The sequence below is a fragment of the Melanerpes formicivorus genome, unplaced genomic scaffold (genome assembly GCF_026170545.1).
Source record: "Melanerpes formicivorus ecotype bairdi unplaced genomic scaffold, bMelFor1.0.p_v2 SCAF_18, whole genome shotgun sequence".
Classification (NCBI taxonomy): Eukaryota; Metazoa; Chordata; class Aves; order Piciformes; family Picidae; genus Melanerpes; species Melanerpes formicivorus.
In genome coordinates, this window is record NW_027142370.1 from 3,311,574 (window position 1) to 3,318,643 (window position 7,070).

Here is a 7,070-nt window from a genome sequence, read left to right on the forward strand (position 1 = left end):
AGCCGCTGAGCTTTGCCATAGATGAGGCTTTGCCCCTTCAATGAGTGGGAGTTTTTCCTCCCTAAATGGATGGGATCTACCCCCCTAAATGATCAATATTTCCCCCCCTAAATGATCGATATTTTCCCCCCTAAATGATTGATATTTTCCCCCCAAATTATCGATATTTCCCCCCTAAATGATCGATATTTCCCCCCCAAATGATCGACATTTTCCCCCCCTAAATGATCGATATTTCCCCCCCTAAATGATCGATATTTTCCCCCCTAAATGATCGATATTCCCCCCCCCCCAAATTATGGATATTTCCCCCCTAAATGATTGATATTTTCCCCCCCAAATGATCGACATTTCCCCCCCCAAATGATCGATATTCCCCCCCCCCCCAAATTATGGATATTTCCCCCTTAAATGATTGATATTTTCCCCCCCAAATGATCGACATTTTCCCTCCTAAATGATCGATATTTCCCCCAAAATGATCGATATTTCCCCCCCTAAATGACTGATATTTTCCCCCTAAATGATCGATATTTCCCCCAAATGATCGATATTTCCCTCCCCCAAATGATCGATATTTCCCTCCCCTAAATGATCGATATTTCCCCCCTAAATGATCGATATTTTCCCCCCTAAATGATTGATATTTCCCTCCCCAAAGATCAATATTTCCCCCCTAAATGATGGATATTTCCCCCCCTAAATGATCGATATTTTCCCCCCTAAATGATCGATATTCCCCCCCAAATGATGGATATTTTCCCCCTAAGTGATCGATATTTCCCCCCCTAAATGATCGATATTTCCCCCCTAATTGATTGATATTTCCCCCCAAATGATCGATATTTCCCCCTAAATGATTGATATTTCCCCCCAATTGATTGATATTTCCCCCCCAAATGATTGATTTCCCCCCATAAATGATCGAATTTTCATCTAAATGATTGCGATTTCCCCCCTCGAAACGGACGCATTTTGCCCCCCCTCAATCCCTTCGCACTGCCTAGGGTGAGACTTTCCCCCCCCACCTCCCACCCCCTCCTCTGGGCGCATCCCTTCCTCCCCATCCCCACCCCCCCGGATTTCCCCCCGCTCCCCAGCCCCATCTACCCCAACACCTCCTTCACCCCGCACCCCCCCAGCGCCGGGGGGGGAGTGTGGGGTGGTGGGTGGCAGCTCGGCTGCTTTGGGGGCGGGGGGGGAGCGGCAGAGCATCGCTTATGCACGGCTGGGCTGATGCGTGCCGACAGCGCGGCGGGCGGGGGGCGCGGGGGGCGGGCGGGGGGCGCGGGCGGCGGGCGGGGGGCGCGGGGCGGCGGCGGCCGGAGCTGCTATTTTGGTTGATGTTAATTTGCTCCGTGTTGGGCGGAGGGTCACGCTCCGGTCAGCCTTGCCTGATATTATATTCCCGGTTGTTCCCGGAAAGGTTCGCCTGTCAGCTCCCCTCAGCCTCGACGTGCTCCTCGAACCGTGAATGGAACGCGGCCGGGGACCGCGGCCGGGGGAGCCGGGCGGCTCCGCGCTCGGCCCGCGGCCGCGGGGGGCGCTCGCCGGGCACCCCCGCACCGAGGAAGGAAGAGTGCGGGGCGGGGGGGGGGAGTCCCGTGCGGAAGGGGAGCACAGACTGTCTTCAGTGGGGTGCTAGGAGAGCCCAACACGTCTCTTGGGGGTCTAGGAGAGCCCAGAACATCTCCATGGGGTTCTAGGAGAGCCCAGCTCATCTCCATGGGGTGCTGGAGAGCCCAGATCATCTCCATAGGGTGCCAGGAGAGCCCAGATCATCTCCATGGGGTGCTGGAGAGCTCAGCTCATCTTCATGGGGTGTCAGGGGAGCCCAGATCATCTCCATGGGGTGCTGGAGAGCCCAGCTCATCTTCATGGGGTGCTGGGGAGCCCAGCTCATCTTCATGGGGTGTCAGGGGAGCCCAGATCATCTCCATGGGGTGCTGGGGAGCCCAGCTCATCTTCATGGGGTGTCAGGGGAGCCCAGATCATCTCCATGGGGTGCTGGAGAGCCCAGCTCAGATCCATGGGGTGCTGGAGAGCCCAGCTCACCTTCATGGGGTGCTGGAGAGCCCAGCTCAGATCCATGGGGTGCTGGAGAGCCTAGCTCATCTTCATGGGGTGCTGGAGAGCCCAGCTCATCTCCATGAGGTGCTGGAGAGCCCAGCTCACCTTCATGGGGTGCTGGAGAGCCCAGCTCATCTCCATGAGGTGCTGGAGAGCCCAGCTCACCTTCATGGGGTGCTGGAGAGCCCAGCTCATCTCCATGGGGTGCTGGAGAGCCCAGCTCATCTCCGTGGGGTGCTGGAGAGCCTAGCTCATCTTCATGGGGTGCTGGAGAGCCCAGCTCATCTCCATGGGGTGCTGGAGAGCCCAGCTCATCTCCATGGGGTGCTGGAGAGCCTAGCTCATCTTCATGGGGTGCTGGAGAGCCCAGCTCATCTCCATGGGGTGCTGGAGAGCCCAGCTCATCTCCATGGGGTGCTGGAGAGCCTAGCTCATCTTCATGGGGTGCTGGAGAGCCCAGCTCATCTCCATGGGGTGCTGGAGAGCTCAGCTCATCTTCATGGGGTGCTGGAGAGCCCAGCTCATCTTCATGGGGTGCTGGAGAGCCCAGCTCATCTCCATGGGGTGCTGGAGAGCTCAGCTCATCTTCATGGGGTGCTGGAGAGCCCAGCTCATCTTCATGGGGTGCTGGAGAGCCCAGCTCATCTCCGTGGGGTTCTGGAGAGCCCAGCTCAGATCCATGGGGTGCTGGAGAGCCCAGCTCATCTCCATGGGGTTCTGGAGAGCCCAGCTCAGATCTATGGGGTGCTGGAGAGCCCAGCTCATCTCCATGGAGTGGTAGAGGAATTCAGCACATCCTTATGAGGTGTCAGGAGAGCTGAGCATGTGCCCATGGGGTTCTAGGGGAGCTCAGCTCATCCCCATGGGGTGTCAGAGGAGCTGAGCAGGTGCCCATGGGGTTCTAGGGAAGCCTGGCACATCCCCAGGGCCCTCAGCACATTTCCATGGAGCTGTAGGAGAGCCAAGCATGTCCCCACGGGGTGGTAAAGAAGCTCAGCACAACCCCCCTGGGGTGGCAAAGGAGCTCAAAGGAGCTCAGCACGGCCCTGTGGAGAGCTCAGCACATCTCTATGAGCTGGGAGGGGAGCCCAGCAGGTGCCCAGGGGGCGGTAGAAGAGCCAAGCACATCCCCATGGGCACCCCCTGGGTGCTGGGGTGGCAGCTGGGGACTCAGGGTGCATCAGCAGGGGATTAGTGGGGCTGGGATCCTGCTGAGTCCCTGATCCCACTTAACACCCAGCATGGGCACCTGCCCAGGGCTTAGCAGCCCCTGATGCCACCCGAAGCCAGCAGTGGGTCCCTGGCACTCAGAGGGACGTACAGTCACGAAACAGAAGGGTGGCAGAGATGGCATGGCCCCACGGACACCCGTGGGTGCAGGGGGTACGGCCAAGGTGGGTGCAGGGGGTACGGCCAAGGTGGGTGCAAGGATCTGTCCTCCTTTGACGGCAGGACTCCCAGGTGCCAGCACCTCATGCCAGCGGAAGGGCCGGGCAGCCCGGGGCCGCCAGCCGGGTGCCGCCAACCTGGTGCCACCTGTCCGGCTCAATCCTCCTGCGAGCCGGAAAAATCCCTCTTTTGGGGTTTATTAACTCATTTTCCAGCGGCTGCCGGCGCGGGAGCTGAACTAGGTCAGGCGTGTGTGCCTGCGCCGCCGGGCGCCAGCTGCCCTCCCGCCACGCCGGGGCCGCCAGGGGACACCGGGGGACACGGCGGCGGACGGGGACACCCCAGCACCCCGCAGCCGGCACCCCCGCCTTGGCGCCGTGGCTGCCGACAGATGGGGAGACCGAGGCACAAGAGGGGGTGAGGGTCTCCCGCTTCGGGCTGGCCCTGGCCTGAGGGACCTGTCGCTGTCGCTGTCGCTGTCCCTCCCTCCCCGCAGCCCCGCCCTGTAATAATATCAATTAGCGGCCAGCAGATCAGCTTTAATGAGCGGGGGCTCAGCCGCCCTCTGCCCCTGCGGATGCTCAGCCGCCCCTGCGGCGGCTCCGCGGCCACGGCAGTACCGGGACCCCAGCACTGAGGCTGAGCCTGTGCTTGTCCCTGTCCCCGTCCCGGTTCTTGTCCCTGTCCCCACGCCCATCCCCATCCCTGTCCTCTTCCCCATCCTTATTCCCATTCCTGTCCACGTCCCTGTATCTCTCCACGTCCTTGTCCCCATTTCTATTCCCATTCCATCTCCTTGTCCTTATCCACGTTCCCATCCTTGTCACTGTCCCCATTCCCATCTCTGTCTGCTTCCTGGCCCCATCCCTGTCCCCATTCCCCATCCCTGTCCCCATTCTTATCCTCATCCTTGTCCCCATGGCTGTTCCCATGCCCAGCTCCTCTCTGCTGTGACTGGAGAGGGGCACTGTGGGCAGGTGGGTTCCATGGGTTGTGGACCCTCAGAGCCACCACTGCTCCCCAAGACTCTTGGCAGTGCCCATGATGCCACAAGAGCCATTCTGGGTGTCCCCAGCACTGTGACCCCATGCTCAGATGCTGGGGTCAGCTCCCCTACATCCCCCTGTGGCACCTTCTCCATGTCCCTGCATGCTGCTTCCCCATGCCTGCCCAGGCTTCACCTCCATGTCCCCTCTGGAGGTGTCTGGGGGGAAGGTGCCAGAGCAGGAGCACAAATGTCACTGAGACGAGCCCCTTGCAAGGGGCACACGGCTGGTGGGTGCAGGGGGCTAGAAATAAGGGGAGTGGATGGAGGGATGGATGGATGGAGGGATGGAGGGATGGATGGATGGATGGAGGGATGGAAGGAAGGATGAGTGGAGGGAGGGGTAGAGGGATGGAGGGATGGATGGATGGATGGATGGATGGATGGATGGATGGATGAATAGATGGATGAATAGATGGATGGATGATGCATGGATAGATGGATGGATGATGGATGGATGGATGGATGGATGGATGCATGCATGGATGGATGGGTGGGTGGATGGATGGATGGATGAGTGGGTGGATGGATGGATGGATGGATGGAAGGAGAGGGGTGCAGGGATGGAGGGATGGAAGGACTGAAGGCTAGCTGGCTGTAGGAATGGATGGATGGATGGATGGATGGATGGATGGATGGATGGATGGATGGACTGAAGGGTGAATGGATGGATAGGTAGATGGAAGGGCAAGAGGATGGACGGATGTAGGTGGATGGAAGTATGAGTGGGTGGGTGAATGGACAAAGGACAGGGGATGGATGGACAATGGATAGGGGATGGATGGACAAGGGACAGGGGATGGATGGACAAGGGACAGGAGGTGGATGGACAAGGGACAGGAGGTGGATGGACAGGGATGGACTCTGTGGGAACAGGATGGATTCAGAGCTTACCGCACGGATGGAATCTCTGGGACCGGAGCAGGGTTACAGAGCTGGAGGTCGGCAGGCAGGTGTGGAGATGGACAGACAGACAGGCCCTGCTTCACCCACACGTCCACAGCTCCACTGTCCGGTGCCCTGTCCGGTGCTGGTGTCCCCAAGGTGTCCCCACGCCGCGCCATGCCGGACCAGGACACGCCACGGCCCTGGCACCGCCCTGCCACCGCGGGGCTGCGTTCGAGGAGTTGGCCGCTCTTGGTGGAACCTCTGAGGACACCCCAAATCCGACCCCGGTGCTGCAGAGGGGCTGGGCACTGCCCCAAGACCTGGTATCTGCCAAGGCCATCCCACCACCGCCCCATTTTGCCGCTCACCATCCTCTTCCTCTGTGTGGGGTGTCCCCGGTGCCGGCTGCCGGCTCAGCGCCGCTGCCGCCCGCTTCCCGGCACACACCGGCGGCGGGATGGATCCGCACCCCGAAACGTATCTCAGCCCCTCCAGCATCAGCACTCCCCAAGGATGGTGGAGCGGAATAAACTGGCTGCCAGGGCCTTCCTCCCACCTCTCCCTCCTCTGCCTCCCAAGCTGGGTCGATCCCAAGCCCAGCACCATTGGGATGCTGGAGCTAATGGAGCAGGGCTGGGGCGAGCAAGAGGAGCGGGGCTCAGCCCACGTCCCCATGGCCACTGTCCACTCTGCTGCCCTTCCCTCACCCTGCCCATGCTCAGCCAGGACCCACGGTGCCCTACAGTGCCCTATGGTGTCCCACGGTGGCTTTGGTGCTGGAGTCACCCAGGAGCGCCCAGGGGCTGGAGGGATCGGCACATCCCATGGAGCATTCCCAGCTCCTGCTCCCCGCTTTTGGGGGTCTGTGGAGGGCTGTGGTGGAGGCAGCAGCTGCCTGTCTGCTGTAACCCCCAGATCTCTGCCTCTTACCCCAAGCTGGTGTGGGACCCACACGGCCTGGCTCCGCTCCGGCTGGTGTCACCTCCTGTCCCAGCTGGATCCAAGGTGGTGGAAGTCACCTTCGTTGCGGTGGGCGCGGGGTCAGGAGGTCCTGGGGATTGGTGAGGTCCCCAGTCCTAGTTCCCGAGCAGGTCAGTGTTCTCAGCCTTGCCCTGCCTTGTCCCTGGCTCCAGAGGTGGCACTCAGCCCAGGCAGGGACGGCTCTGTCCCTCGGGGCAGCCCCGCGGGCTGACACAGCTCCCAGTCGCTCGGCAGCCACTGTCCCTCGGCTCCCCTAAAACTTTGCCACAAGTTGAGACAAAGGCGGCAGCAGGTCCCGGTCCCCTGTCCCCGCTGTCCCCAGACAGGCTGGTGCCACCAGGACTTAATGAGGGCATGAGGGCGGTGGGCTCAGGGGCTGCACACACCACACACACACACACACACACACTGCAGCTTAACCCTTCCCCTGCCGCTCCTCTCCACCCCATCTTTGGGGTCTCCTGGGGACTTTTATGTCCCCCCCGGGGCTCCCTGCACCCGCTGTTAGCCACTGCCCCCTGGGGGTCGCCACCATCTGAAGCTCTTGGGGAGGATGTGGACGACTGAACATCTTCATCCCCTGAGCCATGACGAGTGGGGTGGCCGTGGTCCTCATCCCACCAGGTCCCACCCCCAGCGCTGGGAAGGAGAGTGCCCACCAAGGAGGGCCCTTCCCAACCCCAGGCGCCACCAGGGG